Raw genomic sequence first — 17,258 nt, 5'->3', positions numbered from 1 at the left:
ATCAATATACCCGGGTTTAAAGACCAGGGCCCTACATTAATGGTGGTGGGTTGATGTTTATAATGAGGTTAAGAGCATTTTCAAACTTTTGTCATGTAGGGGGAGTATAAATGGCTTTGTTATCATGGGGTTTCCTCCATCCATGGTGAAGGAAAATTTCTTCTAATAGCATAACGGAAAAGAACTCTAACTGGAAGCGTAGCCTATGCCATCATTCCCATGTACTATCTGTCTCATAAAAAACAAAACAACAATCATAACCATATCCCAACTGAATGGGATCAAACTCTATGGATCTGATATGAAAATAAGGGAAAATAAAAGCAAAAAAGAGAGGTTAAAATGAGCGAAATGGAGATAAGAGGAGGTAAAACAGTAGTCAAAGACGCATCATGAAAACCTCTCTTATATGGGGTTGGTAACACGGGTCATAATCCTCCACAAAACTCTATCTGTAGTCATACTGGAATCGATCCCTACCATAGGATATCTTTTTGTACCACTTCGTCAATAGTCCTCTTAGGCCTTCCCTTACCTCTTTTGGCTCCCTCTAATTGAATCTGGTCACTCTTCCTTAGTGGGGCATCCATAGGTCTATGTTGAAAATGGTCATACCACCTCAATCGGCTTTCCTGGAGCTTGTCTTGGATGGCTGCAACCCCCAAATATTTTCTAATGCAATCATTCTTTACTCTATCTCTCATGGTCTTGCCACACAACCTTCTCAACATTCTCATCTCCGCTACATTCAGTTTGTTCAAATTACTCTTCTTAGCTGTCCAACACTCCGCTCTATATGTCATAGCTGATCTTATAACTGTCCTATATAATTTTCTTTTGCATTTGATAAGAATTCTTTTGTCACATAACGCTCCTAAAGCACCTCGTCATTTCATCCATTCCACTTTAATCCTATTGGGCTATTGGCGACATTGTCATCAATATCCCCCTTTGTGTTAATGATGGACCCCAAGTATTTAAAATTGTCACTTTGGGGTAGCTTCCATTCCCCAAGTTTCACCACTCCCTTCCCTCCTCTAGATTAGCTAAAGGTGAACATCATATACTTTGTCCTTGTACTACTCATCATAAAACCTCTTGATTCCAAACTTGATCTCCATAGCGCCAGTTTACTATTAATTCCTTCTATTGTTTTATCTATCAGAACTATATCATCAACAAACAACATACACCACGAAACTGAATCTTGTATTTGCCTCGTTAAAATATCCATTATTAGTGCTAACAAATAAGAATTTAGAGTTGATCCTTGGTGTATCTCTCTCCTCCTCATGTGACAATATATTTATGCCCTTCATTTTGGGGAGGAGAGAGATAGACACAAGAAGAGCTAACATGGGCCATGCTCCCAAACAAAAAAGCACTTCCCTATTATGATGGAAATTGAGTTCCCTATCTAATTGTGTAGTGTATGCTAGTGGGTCTCTCTTTCCCTTTCCCTCCCCTCCCACAATAGGGGTAGATATGTCATTTTATAGTAGGGAGGACAGAGATAAAAATAGGTAAAGGTGTCAATTGGATACTAATACTATATATCGATATCTAAACCATACTAAATTATCGTACCAAAGAAGGATCGGTATGGTTTTTGATATGACAAAATATTATACTCCTCAGCTCAATACCGTATCGGTTTTTGAGAAAAAACTATTCGGTATGTACTGAAATACTGAATTACCTTAGATATATACGTATACATAAAAGGCAAAAGAATGACCAAAATATTGTTTTGAAATCGTACTGAATAAAAGTTGTACTGAGATGGTATAGTATTGTTATTGAAATGTAAGCATTTTCTTGGTATGGTACAATTCAGTATTGACTCTTGGCCTGCAATACCGTATCAAATAGCTCACCAATCGACACCCTTAAACAATGGGATGTCGTAGTGTACACTAAGCAGTTTAGCAACGTTCTTTCCCTATGATGATAACATTTTCTTATTTGCAAAAATTAAGGGATTTTTTTTTGAATAATTAGGAGTAAAATGTGACTTAGGTTATTGGCACCACCACCATCACCACCAATTATACTAATTTAAGTGTAACTTTATATTTAATACAAATAAAGTATTTATCTATTATTTCCATTTAATTATTTATATAAATAAACAATTTAATTACTATTACAACAAAGATTTCACGCAAATTCTTTTTTTTTTTTTAAATATAGATTACCTTTTATTCCTTTTTTTTTTTTGGTAGAATTTATCATCAATTTCACATTTACTAGTTTGTGCCAAGAATCTTTATAGATTTTTCGATAATTTTTTGATTTGTCTGAATTTGCTTTTGGTTAGGATGGATTTACATACAATGCATAATAGTTATTACTAAAATATTTCGAAGCTATTTTCGGTAGAGAGAATCATGCCCCTCTAGCATTCCCTATACCAAATGTGTTTGGGTGTGAAAAGATCCAGATGCCATCAAATGCGTTGGATATTTTCAAGCTCAATTGTGTCTAGGTGTAGGTGGTGCGTAGAAGGGCAGAGTTTCTTTCCCCTTTTTGCTTTTATAAATTCAATTTTTTTGTGATTGGAGATGAATAATGATAAGGAACCACTTTCCTATGGGCTACCCATGTTATGCATTACGTTAACATAACGCCTTACCTGGATAGAAGGCCTAATAGCAATTGGGATGCACAATCGAAATGGTTGAAAATCATGTAAATATTTTAGGCACAAACTAGTAAATATGTAATTGATAGTTAATAAAAAGAAATTATAATTAATGAAAGTCATATCTACAGTTTACATAAAAAAGAATTTGAGGCAAATCTTGGTTTTTATAGTTACCGAATTGTTAATAGCAATTGTCTAGCACATTTGGTGAAGTTGTGGTGCACTACGCCCATGCTTAGTGGATCCCAAGACTTAAAGGTATCAATTTGGATTTTAAATTGAATATTGAAACAAAAAAAGAATAGGTACGGTTTTGATGTCACGCCTTACAAATAGGAAAAGAAGAACCGAAACAGTACCAATTGACACCCTTAAATTAGACATACCAAATAGTATAAATATAGAGCCCATTGCTTAGGCAAGACCCCAACCGTACTCATGTCACTCAATTGTGTATAACAGATGCACAATCATGATTTTGCTACGTATGGGTCTGACCTTATAGTAATGTGGGTACACAATAGGGTTCTTGACCATTTCTCTAGAAAATACTACCTTTTCTTTTGGGAAAGAAAATATAATAAATAACTACTTTTTTCGTAGAAATATATGACTATTATTAGTAGACCAATATGGAATACAAGACAGAAGAAGAAAAAAAAAAATATTTTATAATATTTTACAGTTTTTCCTTTTATAAATTTGAATTTCAAGACTATTGAATAATTGATTGGAGATGTGACTAATGTGTAGGGAAAAAGAATTTTATATTATTTATTTTCCTAATAAATTTGATCTTATCTTTTATGATAAGATTTGTTTTGGTTTAGTTGTTCGCTATGAATAGTAAACCCATTACTTAATTGGATGTTTCTAAAACACTAACTAAAATGGGATTTTGATTGACCAAGAATATATAAGATTGGCTAGCCAAAATAACGTGTGGGGAAAAACAAGAGAATGGGTCTCCTGGTTCTCTCCCTCCTCTTGAATCGCCTCTCCCACCTCTCTCTCTTTCTCTCTCTCCCTCTTTGAGTGATTGAGTGTGGTGATTAGGGTTTTATTGAAATTTTGACAGTTGTGGAGGAGCCTGAATCCAAGGGAACTCAAAGTTGTACGTGCGGGAATGACTAATTGCGAAAGGGCTAAGATCGCATGGAGGCCTTGTGATAGCGAAGTTATGGGTATCGATCCAATCCCTTATGTTGATTATTTGTTGAATAGTCGATCCTACCGGTAAGACGATCTGAATCACTTCTAAAGATATCATCTTTCAGTGGTATCAAAGCCTCCCTACCCGTGGAGGGCTTTCAATTGTTTTATTTGTGTATTGCATTGCATTTGATCCAAGAATTTCATTTAAAAAAAAAAAAAATGACTATATAATACTGTTATGAATAGTACACAATAGTAATATCTCGTTTCAGTTTTCCTTGGACGAAGTCATGGCCAACACCCTTGCTACCCTCGCTTACAGCCACTCACGTCCTTTAACTCCACACCTCGTGCTTGAGTGCTGAGCAAAGTTATAGCATACCAACCCACACCTCATGTACCTTGTGCACTAGCAACTCTCGATGGTCCTCGCGGTCTAGTTCTTCTTCCCCGGGTGCACACCCCCCATTTGTCGTAGTTGTTGCTAGCTATGGGGCGAGCCCACAACAGCAAACCAGCCCTCAGCTAGCGTTGTCCTTGCCTATCTTCCCCTTCTTGTCGCTTGGTCGGCGGCTTTCAGCCTCTGCTAGTGGCTGCCAGTCATTGCAAGTACAGAAGAAGAAGGGATAGGGCTAGGGTCGGTGGTTGGGATTATAGACCACTATTGTGGTCTATGTTTCTTGTTAGTCATGGGCATGGGCCTTGATTATTGAAACATTAGTTTTGTTTTTTTGTTTTTTCCCTTTGTACATGGACTTTAGTTAAAACTGTCAATTGTTTTGTGGGTTTTCAGCCCAAGTCTTGCCTCATTAGGAGGATCTTGAGACTTGTTATTATATATAAACAAAACAAGTGATTTGGTTTCTTGGGCTTAGGATTATTTTATCTCACATGGGTTTTAATCTATGGGTAATGAGCTTACATACTAACAATGTTTTGTAACTGTTTGCATTGGTTCTTTACTAGGCTAGCCTAACTCAGGTTGGTACAACCCAATGTATTAAGCCCATTTTTGTAAAAACAATGTTAGTTTTTATTTTAATTGTTGTGCAACAACAATTTAAATCAAGACGGCCCAACATGTTTAGGAACCTTGTGGGGGTTGTTGGCGACATGGGTGGGTAACTTGAACACTTTTTCCAGATCCCCAATCAAGGGGTTGAGCCATCATTATATTTTGGCTCATTTTAAAAATAGTTTTTAACTTGTTTTTTAAAACTAGTTTTGAACTTAATTTTTGATATTTTGTTTTAAGAAGTTAAAATAGAACCCATATAGATCCTCCACCGCTTGTGGTATGGCCCTTCTTGTGAGACCGACCTATGTTATTTAAATTACCTTTGTAACATTAAAGAGTTTAATGTTGTAGGTCTTTACTTAGAGTCCTATTTGTAAAACCAATTTTTTTCAATGAGTTGTGAAATCCTAGTTATGACTCGGTGGGGCCCACATAATATAGTATTATGTGAAAATTGAAATTTGGGAATTTGAATGGATTTGCAAGTTAGACTGGCATGTTTTGTTACATGAGACATAATAGTATTTTTCGCAAATTATAGTGAAATAGAGTGTGCATGTGTGAGGTGGATTGTACCATGGGCCAAGAATATTATATTGTATATAGAGCCTAAAATGGGCCTGTAACTTAAAGTGTTAAGTATTGCTTTCAGAAAATAATGGCCATTAACCTAATTTGTAAACACACACAAACATACACACATACACACACACACAATTCTTAAAAATCCTTTGTGGGCCCATTGGCACTTGAATCTGTACAATTAAATATGATTTAATGTTTGGTTTAGGAGGTGTGATAATTTCATGTACATGAGATATACATATGCAAAAGAATTGTCAAAAGTTGACAATTTAAATTGTGGTTTTGTAAATCTTAATTTCGACATAAATGAAATGAAAGGATTAGATGCATGCATTCGTTAGTGGTTATGGGATTTAAAATAAACCATATGAATGAATTTTATGTGGATGGCATGTATATATGAGATTGTGAAATTCATCTCTTATTCTCTCTTTACTCTCTCTTTCTCTCTCCTCTAATCTTTTTATAAATTGATGTATTCCCCTTAGGCAGCCCAATTGGTGGGACGGTTTCCTATGGTTTTTTTTTTTTAAAAAGAAACTGTAAAATAGAATTAGGATTTCATTTTATCATGCGATGATCGAGAAGAAATCGATGGCAATGATTGTGAGATGATCAGAGATGTTGATCAAGGGTTGATCGGAGTTGTTAATCTTGGAGGAAGCGGGCAAGATCAAGATGGATTTTTTTTTAATTTTCAATATAATAGTTATATTTTATATAACTTGCATTCACATTATCATTTTATTTAAGTTGAGTGTGAGTAGCTAATTAGGCTATGTTACTCCCACCCATCATGGATTGACTTGCATGAGATATAAAATCAATTTGACTCCGGATGCCATCTCATAACCACTATAATTAGTTATTTACATGTGTTGTTTATTTTAATTGTTTAATATGAATGTCTACTATAATACATGAGATATAAAGTTAGTTTAAATACATACAATAGAATGATATAACAATGCGTTGAATCTATGATCTTATAATTATCAATGTATATACATTCATGTTTTCCACAATATAAAGGAAGTGTGATATGAAAAACCCTAACCGATGGGATTTTCATGGCCTCACATGGTTGGTGAGTGCAGAGGTTTCGTAGGTTAATTATGGCAAAGGCTGATAGAATAATGCTTATGATTGATCAATGAATGGTTTACACTCATCTCCTATATCATAAGTAGAAGAGATAGTCAGTGGGAGGTGTAATGTGATAGTGCCATGATTCACTCTGAGACGACGGGTATACACTTGACCCAAGCATATGTCAGCCAATAGGAATGGCCATGGTACTCAGGTGGTCAAAATTATTAGAAATCTTTGTGATGGACAAAATCAATCCAGTCAATCAAATAACATGTGTACAATGAACTCTGATAGGCTAAATTATACATATAAGGGTTGAATTATTCCAATTCACACCCCAAAGCTTTTAGGGAAGCTTAAGGTGTAAGAAACTGTTGATTGAGCTTTGCCCACTTATAATGGTATGTTTTTGAAATTAATTGTACAAGATTGCTCATTTTACCATAATTAACCCACTAATTATTTTAATGTTAACCCTTTACTTGATCTAAATTGTTTGGATTAGACATGACTATTTATTTATGTTTATATTTGAGTATATTGGTTTATTTTATATTATTTATTTTCCTAATAAATTTGATCTTATCTTTTATGATAATATTTGTTTTGGTTTAGTTGTTGGCTCTGAATAAGAAACTCATTATTTAGTTGAATGTCTCTAAAACATTAACTAATAGAGGATTCTGATTGGCCAATAATATATAAGATTGGCTAACCAAAATAACGTGTGGAAAAAAACAAGAGAATGGTTCTCACGGCTCTCTCCTCTAGAATCACCTCTCCCATCTCTCTTTCTCTCTCCATTTTTGAGTGATTGAGTGTGATGATCAAGGTTTTATTAAAATCTTGACAATTGTGGAGGAGCTGGATCCAATGGAATGCAAAGTTGTACATGTGGAAAGGATTCATTGCAAAAGGGCTAAGATCGCGTGGAGACTTTGTGATAGCGAGGTTAAAGGTAACAATCAAAACCCTTGTGTTGATGATTTGTTGAATGGCCGACCCTACTAGTAGGAGGATCCAAATCACTTCCACAAATACCGTCTTTCACCATGAGAGGGAGCCACTTTCTAATGGGCTTCACATGTTATGCATTGCATTAACAAGAGGTCTTGGAGAAAAGCCCCAGTAACAGACCTAGGGGTGTCAATTTGTAACCAAAATCGAATATCGAAATTAATACTGATCATTCCAGTACAGTACGGTTTCGATATGTGTCTACCTTTTATAGGAACATGGCCTAATACATAGTAAGGCTCCTGACCATTTGTCCGAAAAATAATCGCTTTTACTTTAAGAAGGAGAATTTAATAAATGACTACTAAATATTTTTTGGTATAAATAAATAACTATTATTTGTAGACCAATATGGAATATAATACTGAAGAAGAAAAAAAATTATAATTGTGCATAATTTTTCTTTTTATAGCTCTAAATTTCAAGAGTCTCGGTCAATTGACTGGATATGACTAATGAGTGGGAGCCACCCTAGTATGAACTAGGTTCCACAATGTATCTAGAGTCACCTGTGGGTGTCAATTTGTAACCGAAATCAAATATCAAAACTGTACTGATTGTATCAAATATTGAAACTGACTATTATTACTAGACCAATTAGAATAATGAAATATAGAAAAAAGAAAATTTATTTATGGTAATTTTATATGGAAAATGGTTTGGGGGGGGGGGACGTTACCCCTAGACACACGACACAGCAAAATGACCACCAAGTACATATAAAATGTAAGACTACGTCCTAGTTGATTCTTTCACGTGTGGTTCCATTGATCCCTACACACATGCAGAGCCACGCTTCCTACAGGAAATACATCCCCTTTTTTTATTAGAAAGGGAATTTTAGACATAAAAATCATATTTTACCATATTCTTTTTCTTACGGGCAGGGGCAAGTGGGCAACCACAGCTATTTACTTGTGGCGCAAGTTGCAGAAAAACATCCAGATTCAAAAAGTGTTGCTTCTTCATCTCTTATCTTCTGAGTTTCTGACACCTTATATGAAATTGAAACCCCAAATCTTCTCATTTTTGCTGCTTCCTTATGTTCTCTGTAAATTTCTCTGAATCTCCATTTCAATAAAGTAAAATCTATGGCGGGGAGGGAGATCACTATCTCCAGTTCTACGGCTAACATGGAGAGTGACTCTTCGGTTAGCCAGGCACTGTCTAGTGAGGGAGTGGTTCCTCAGGCGATGAATACATCTATGAACGTAAGAATAGAGAGAAGCCTTGGTGGAGAAGTGGTAGTTAATGTAAGAAGAGAGGGAGGCCTAGAAAGTATGGTCCCGAAGGTAGCATAGCATTGGCTTCCTCCTCTTTGGGCCTTTCTTCACCTCCTTCCGAATTCTCTATGGACCAAAATAGAGGGTAGCAGGCACCGGTGGCTGATTGCCAGAACCATGAGCCATCGGTGCCTGCTACCCTCTATTTTGATCCATAGTGAATTCGGAAGGAGGTGAAGAAAGGCCCAGAGAGGAGGAAGCTAATGCTATGCTACCTTCGGGACCGTACTTTCTGGGCCTCCCTCTCTTCTTATTACCCTTCCTCATATCTAACCCATTAACTACTACTCCTCCAACAAGGCTTCTCTCGATTCTTACGTTCACACCATATTCATAGCTTGAGGAACCAGTCCCTCTCTTAGACAGTGCTTGGCTAACTAGAGAGTCACTCTCCATGTTAGCCATAGACCTGGAGAGAGCGATCTCCCTCCTCTCCATGGGTTTTACTTTCTTGAAACTAGAGATTCAGAGAAATGTACAGAGAACAGAGAGAAGAAACAAAAATGAGAGGATTTGGAGTTTTAGTTTCATAAAAAGTGTCAGAAACTCAGAGGATTAGAGATGAAGAAGCAGCACTTTTTGAATTTGGACTTTTTTTTGCAACTCACGCCACAAGTAAATAGCTATGGTTGCCCACTTGCCCAGTTGCCCCTGCTTGTAAGAAAAAAAATATGGTAAAATACAAGTTTTATGTCTGAAATGCCTTTTCTAATTAAAAAAATGGAAATGTGTTTTCCGTGGGGTTCGTGACTCTGCGCATATACCAGGGCCAATGGAAGCACCTGTGAAAGAACCAACTAGGACGTAGTTTCGCATTTTATGGGGACTTGGTGGTCATTTTTCTCTCCTGTGTGTCTAGGGGTCACGTTCCCCCACAAAAACCATTTTTCCTATAAAATTACCACAAATAAATTTTCTTTTTCTGTATTCTATTCGGATTGGTCTAGTAATATCTATTTTGATATTTGATACAGTCAGTATCAACTTCGATATTTGATTTCAGTTACAAATTGACACCCATAAGCTTAACTCTAAATACAATAGTGGATCCCAGTTATTACTAGGGTGGCTTCCACTCAATGGTCATATCTTGTCAATTGACCAATATTCTTGAAATTTAGAGTTATAAAAAGAAAAATTATGCACAGTTAGAATTTTTTTTCTTCTTCTTCAGTCTTATATTCCATATTGGTCTATAAATAATAGTCATTTATTTGTACAAAGAAGATTAATAGTCATTTATTATATTCTCCTTCTTAAAATGAAAGTGAGTATTTTTCAAACAAATGGTCAAAAGCCTTATTGTGTATTAGGCCATGTTTCTATAAAAAGGTAGACTCACATTGAAACTGTACTACATTGAAACGATCAGTATCAATTTCGATATTCAATTTTGGTTACAAATTGACACCGTTAAGTCTGTTATTGGGTTTTTGTCTAAGACCTCGTGTTAATGCAATGCATAACATGTGAAGCCCATTAGAAAGTGCCTCCCTCTCATTGGTCATCTCCAATCAATTAATCAAAAGTCTTGAAATTCAGATTTATAAAAGGAAATATTGTGCAAAATTATATAATATATTTTTTGCTTTTTTTGTATTTTATTCCATATTGGTCTTCTAATAATAGTCATATATTTCTACCGAAAAAAGGTCATTTATCATATTTTCTTTCCCAAAATAAAAGGGAGTTTTTCTAGACAAATGATCGTGAACCCTATTGTGTACTTGGGTGATGTTCCTATACAAATCTAGGCCCATATTGATATCATACAATAGTAAATAAGATTTATTTTCTTGACATTGTACCTATTATAATTATTTTTTTGATTCTGTACAATTTTAAACAGTCAGTATCAATTTTGATATTTGATCAGTTACAAATTGACACCCTCAAGTCCGTTATTGGGGCTTCTACCCAAGTAAGACCTCCTGCCAGTGCAATGTATCACATTTGAAGCCCGTAGCAAAGTTGTCACACCCCACTTTCAGGAGACCCAACTTACCATTAGGAATACCGGTGGTGTGAGTAAGACACGTACCTGTCTTGCAAACCTACTAGGGCCTCTGATCGCAGTACCTTAACATTTCACAATCTCACATTACAAACCAACCAAAAGCAGCGGAATCAGAGTATAATAGTGGAATCATCAATAAAATGAGAAATATCTAATTATAATATAATATCCATAACCAAGTTATTCTGTTACAATTATCCAAGACTCATAAATATAAATCCCAAAATATACAATCAACAGTCTATATCAAAAGTATCAAAATATGTTGTACAATCTCACAGTGCGGTGTAAGCACAATGTTCGCAAGCATAGTCCTGATCGTGCTCTTCTGCTTTTGGTATCCACCAGTCGCTCACACCGTACTTTGACCCTGAGGATACTGGGTCACACGCCATCGGCACCACAGTACTTGCATTATCATCTAAAATGGGGCGTATACATGGGGTGAACTTTCCAACTCCCTCAATGAGGGGTGGGGTTCAAGCACATCCAAGCAAAAAAATTGAAAAAATAATTTATGATGCATGATAACAGAAATTAAATGCATAGTCCATGATGCTCGTGATGCTATTCATTTATTTTATTATCCACCGAATAATACAACTTAGTTTGGTAAATGCTACTACAACACATTAGGTTGTATCCCTCGTCTCAGAACTACCATCAACTATGCAGGGATACAAACCCTAGTTGTGAATAGAAGCCTGTCGGTCCCTATATGCATCCTTGGATCACCTAGTAAACCCCTGATAAGCCCCTCCTGTCTATCACGGTACCAGTACTAATCATCGGCTAAGCCTGAAAAGTTCCTGCCTCCAGCAACAATCACATCGTACCCCGAGTGTGGCATTCTGGAAAGGCATATCGAACATACCACAATGGATTATCCAACACCTTAACCCCTGTTGGCAAGTATTCGTAGCATAGGGAGTGATACCTAACCACGTATATGCTACATGCCTTCATAATGATACAGTTAGTATGAATTACATGATATCGGTAACACATTGGCCACAAAGTGTAATCCATCTCTAAGAACAATCTCAGGGCACACGATACCAGTAACACATCAGCCACAAAGTGCAACCCGCGACCATTTACCTAATCTTGCATGCATATAACAGTTGAGTATGGACTACGCAACACCAGTACCAATCATCGCCCATGAAGCGTATCCATTTTCAATTACAGTCCTGGAGTACACGATACCGATAACACATTGGCCACAAGGTGTAATTTGCGACTACAACTAACTCTAATACACATAATCAATGCATGAATGCAACACGTATAGGGTAATCATGGCACCGGTACCACCTTAGCCGCGTCGAATTTTGTCTCATACATACAATAAACACACGACGATCACGATACCAGTACCACCTCGGCCACACCGGATCCCGCCATACATATCCACAACATTTCATATTGATTCAATAAAAATATAACATGTGATAGCATACCATCATCATTATATGAACAAAATAATTAAACATATAAGAATCTATGCATGCGAGCAATTTTATATAAATAAACATTTTTAAAATAAAAGCAACCATCCCTCACCTTGTTTATGATTTTGTGTGTTAGGGTTTAAGTATGGCCATCGGTCGATCAACTCAATTTTGACTTCGGATCACATGCACGTCACTGTCCTAGACACAAAGGCAAATCGTACATCAATAGGTGTTGGGAACATCGGGAGGGGCCCACATGGGTCACCACCAAAGGGTACAGACCAAGTCCACAAGTGACAATGATTTCACCGGAAACACCCACCGAAAACAGACACTTCCCACCAAAAATATCAGTACTGTTTTCGGTGCTGGTGGTTATGAGGGTAGCGGCCAGATATGGACTTGTGCGTGTCAATTCCATCCTATTTCCTCTCTTTGGGTCTCCTTCATAGTGAGGGACAAGGGGGTGTGTTGTGTGTGCTTACTGTGCAGGCCTCACACTGCCGTATCACTGCTCAGAGATACGTGGGGGCCTATTTCGCAAAAGTGAAAAATTTATCATTTGAGACAGGGGTTTGATGATGGTCCAATACGGGGATCGAGATTATATAAATGGGGTTTGGAGTCACCACCTAGGGTTATGGGCCTAGGACTCAGGGGTGGGCCCAATTCCTAAGAAAATGGCCCAAAAGTTGGCCTGGTCTAGAGATTTAGGGTAAATGTCAAGTTGTAGAATTGGCAAGGTGTTACGCACCCAATCTACCCGGTTTAACCAGCTTTCTACTAGATGCTTAAGAACGAACATTTTCCACAATTATTGCTATTCCACATGCATGGCTAAGTCATCACACATATATACATTGACTGAATTTAAATTACTATATACACTAAAACAAGGTCTATATAAAGTCTACATTATGACAAGCTGGTTGAGAAATTATATCTGAACTTAACCCCTATTTCAGGTCAAGAGGGGTGGGCCCCTGATTAGTACCAGCTTAGACTATTTTTCGTGTTTCTCCTCGCTCAGGGGAAGATGGTCTTTACCTCCAACTTCCTTTATTGAGAGATGCTGATTGTGATGGTATTCGGACAAGGTTCCGGATGGGAATGGTTGCTTTCAGATTTGGATTCGGACAGAGCTTAGGCTAGGGAAGGCTATTTCCAGATTTGGATTCGGATAGAGCTTCGGCCAGGGAAGGCTATTTTCGGGCTTAGTATGAGATGGCACTCTGACAGAGCTTCCACTGGGGACAGGCTGGGGGAGGGCTAGGCTGAGGTGGCACTCCGACAGAGCTTCTGTTGGGAATGGCTATTTCTAGAAAGATTCCAGGGGTACTCAGACAGGGCTTCCACGAGGAATGACTATTTTTGGAAAGAAACGGATTGACATAAAAATGGACTGAAGATCTCTAAAGCCCCAAAGAACACTTTGAAAATCTGGATAGAGCTCTAGAGCTTGACAAAGATCTCTTCGTAGACCTGAAGAACCTCAAGGGGGGTTTCTATTTCTGGTAAAAACCAAGAACACTCAAAGGAGGGGGTTGAAGAACACACTATTTTTGGAAAAAAATTGGATTGGAATAAGAACTTGGATTGAAGATCTTCAAAGTCCCAAAGAACACTTCGAAGATCCGAACAAGATTTCGAATCTTGATGAATATCGCTCCAAAGGCCTAAAGAAAATCAAGAGGGGGGGGGGAGGAGGAGAGAGAGCAGAGCTTCACTACTATGGAGTGAGGTAGGGTTGTTTGGTGTGTAAAATCCAAAGGAGGGGGAATTTATTGGTTTTCCAGACCAATGGGAAGGAAGGAGAATTTTTACCCAATGGACAGAAGAGGGTTCTTAGACTAAAATGGGTGAAGCAGGGTTCTATCCAATGGATAAAAGGGGTTCTTGGACTAAAATGGGTGAAATGGGATTTTATCCAATGGGTAAAAGGAGAGAGAATTCTTAGCCAAAAAGTGAGATTTTGGTCTCAAGTGCGTGAAGAGGGAATCTCTTCACCCATCGGGCCAGTGGAAAACCAATCTCGGCTATTACCGATGGTGTGTAAGATTGGGCCATAGTACACAGGGCATGGTCAGTATAGGAGGGCAGGCAATACAAGCAATGTCATGGGTGTGCGGTGCATGGCATGCGGGTAATGGCATGCGTGGCATAGGTGTGATGCATTATGGCATGGGTACACAGCACACAAGGCTAGTTGGGGCAACAGGCATGGGCAGCAAGCATAGGCCGCAACCATGGGTAGTAGCTATGTGTTGCGGCTATGAGTAGTAGTTGTCAAAGGGTCACGCATGGGCAGAGGGGGAGTAGGTATGTGCCTACAGGCCTACGGGGGCGCGGTCATGGCTAGCACACATGTGCTGCACCCCATGGGTAGCAGCCATGTGCTGTGGCCATGGGCAGCAGCCATGTGTTGTAGCCATGGGCAGCAGGCACGTGTGCGGGCTGGCTTGCTGGCCAACGCACGCTCTATCATGGATTTTTTTGGATGATCACAGGAGATCCATTGGTCTGATTTTTTATGTACCATATATCATCGAAATCGTACTTTCAAGCACTATCCATATGTACGGTCATCTTGAACGAATTCCTTCACTTATAAAAATTCAAAATTGGGGAATGTTTTTAGGTTATCTAGGTAGGTATGGGATGAATTTTAGGGTGTTTGGGATAGGTAGGAGATTTTTTCAGGTTTCCAGCAGGCTTGTTCCTGTGCGCGGTATACAGAAAAATGTAATTTTTTGAGGATGTTCGTGGGAGATCCGACGGTCCAATTTTGATGTGCCATATTTCTTCAGAACCTTATTTATGAGCACTATCCATCTGTACGGTCATCTTGACCAGATTCCTTCGTATATAGAAAGTCAAAATTGGACCCTCTTCCCTCTTGCGTCAGGGTTTCTAAGGTTTCGGGTGGGGGAATGTTTCCCTCATCATCTCTATTGATTGGAAGCCAGGAGTTGCTTCTAAGATCTACATTTCATCATAGTCGGGGGAGGGTAACAAAATTTGGTGTCTATAGAATGTCCCTCTTTGGCTGAGGCCTGTGCGAGTGGCCAAAGGGCAAAGAAAAGAACGACCACATTTTGTCACTCGAAGCATATACTGCCGTCATCTTGCTCATTTATGACGGAGTTGAAAAATGCAACAGATATTATCTCTCAAATTTTTAGAGTTTTAGGACTTATCTGGATTGCCGATTGTGAGAAAGGAATTTGCGACTCTTCTAATCCTGTTAGAAGATATTGAACTAATGTGTTATAGAGATTTGAGCCCTCCCTACAAAGAATGTTAGTACATGAAGAATGTTCTTCCTAGGCTGGACTTCCATCTACCATTCCTAGGGATTTGTCCATTATTTGCAAAGATTTGAGCCCTCCCTGCAGAAGATGTTAGTACATAAAAAATGTTCTTCCTAGGCTGGACTTCTATCTTCCAGTCCTAGGGTTTTGTCCATCATTTATGGAGATTTGAGCCCTTCCTATAGAAGATGTCAGTACATAAAAAATGTTCTTCCTAGACTGGACTTACATATGCCAGTCCTAGGGATTTGTTCTATGATTTGCAGAGATTTGAGCATTCCCTGCAGAAGATGTTAGTACATGAAAGATGTTCTTCCTAGGCTAGACTTCCACCCACCAGTCCTAGGGATTTGTCCATCATTTGCAAAGATTTGGGCCCTCCGTGCAGAAGATGTTAGTACATAAAAAATGTACTTCCTAGGCTGAACTTCCATCTACCAATCCTAGGGATTGATCTATCATTTGTAGAGATTTGAGCCCTTCCTGCAGAAGATGTTCGTACATGAAAAATGTTCTTCCTATGCTGGACTTCCATCTGTCAGTCCTAGTGATTTGTCCATCATTTGTAGAGATTTGAGCCCTCCCTGCAAAATATGTTAGTACGTGAAAAATGTTCTTCCTAGGCTGGAGTTCCATTTGCCAGTCCAAGGGTTTAAGGAAAAGTCCATCATTTGCAGAGATTTGAGCCCTCCCTACAGAAGATGTTAGTACATGAAAAATGGTCTTTCTAGACTGGACTTCCATTCTCCAGTTCTAAGGATTTAGTCTATGAGATCAGATCACTGGGAGCTGATACAAAGAGAAAGGGCCTCTTAGGGCCGGGTAAATGCAATTGGGCCATCTGGGGCCGGCTTAATGATATTAGGCCACTTAAGGCCGGGTCAATGCACTTGTTTCTTTTCTTGATTCTTTTTCTCTAATTCTTAATTTTTGGTTCTTTGATTTGGAATCTTGCTTTTTAATCTTGAATTTTGACCAATAAAAATTTGCCCTTTACTTTCCTCTTTTTCATGTGATATAATTTCCAACTATCTTTCTTTCAACTACCAAAATAATTTTGAATTTGGTATTTGGTAGTAAGAAACTTTGATTTGCCCCTTGGGATTGGAATCTCAAAATTTTTTTTTTTGGAGAAATGAATTTTTTCCTATAAAATGGTCCCCCTTCCTTGTCCATTCCTCATTCTAACATTTCTTAGTGAAGTGAGTGGGTTTGAGTTTCTGGAACCTTCAGGTTTTTCTTGAAGTTCTTCCTCTTGTTCTTGAAGTTCTTCATCTTATTCTTGAAGATCTTCATCTTGTTAGTGAAGAAGGAATCATTTGGAGAATTTGATATTCTTGTGGGCTTTTGTGTGAATAGAGAAACTTTCTAGGGTTTCTTACAAATTAGAAAACTTCTTCAGGTGTTTTGTGATTTCTAAAAATATGGCTGAAAGGAGAAAGCGAAAGAATTTTGGAGAAATCCAGCTGGAGAGTTGTAGTAGTTCTTTCCGCATGGATGAGGGCTTGGCCGATTGGTACTCTAGGCAGACTCTTCACAGCAGTCGAAACCACATCTGCAACTCCGCATGGGGTTCTTGGGTAAGTCTTTGCATTTTATTCATTATTTTGGTTATCTTTTATTCTTGTTTTGTTTCTCCTTTTCTTTTATTATTATCTTTTATGTTGTTTTTCCTT

The 17,258-nt window shown here is 38.0% G+C and overlaps 1 long non-coding RNA gene across 1 annotated transcript; it reads left to right on the top strand.

Annotated features, from left to right (window-relative positions):
* Positions 1-3,607: 3,607 nt before the first annotated feature.
* On the top strand, positions 3,608-5,932 carry LOC122056982. Its single transcript, XR_006133422.1, has 2 exons — positions 3,608-3,831; positions 4,125-5,932. It is a non-coding gene; the product is annotated as an uncharacterized LOC122056982 (long non-coding RNA).
* The last annotated feature ends 11,326 nt before the right edge of the window (positions 5,933-17,258 follow it).

Source organism: Macadamia integrifolia, chromosome 12, assembly GCF_013358625.1.
Source record: "Macadamia integrifolia cultivar HAES 741 chromosome 12, SCU_Mint_v3, whole genome shotgun sequence".
NCBI classification, from domain to species: domain Eukaryota; kingdom Viridiplantae; phylum Streptophyta; class Magnoliopsida; order Proteales; family Proteaceae; genus Macadamia; species Macadamia integrifolia.
Note: the sequence above shows the minus strand (reverse complement) of the source record. Positions and strands in the feature narration are given on the sequence as shown.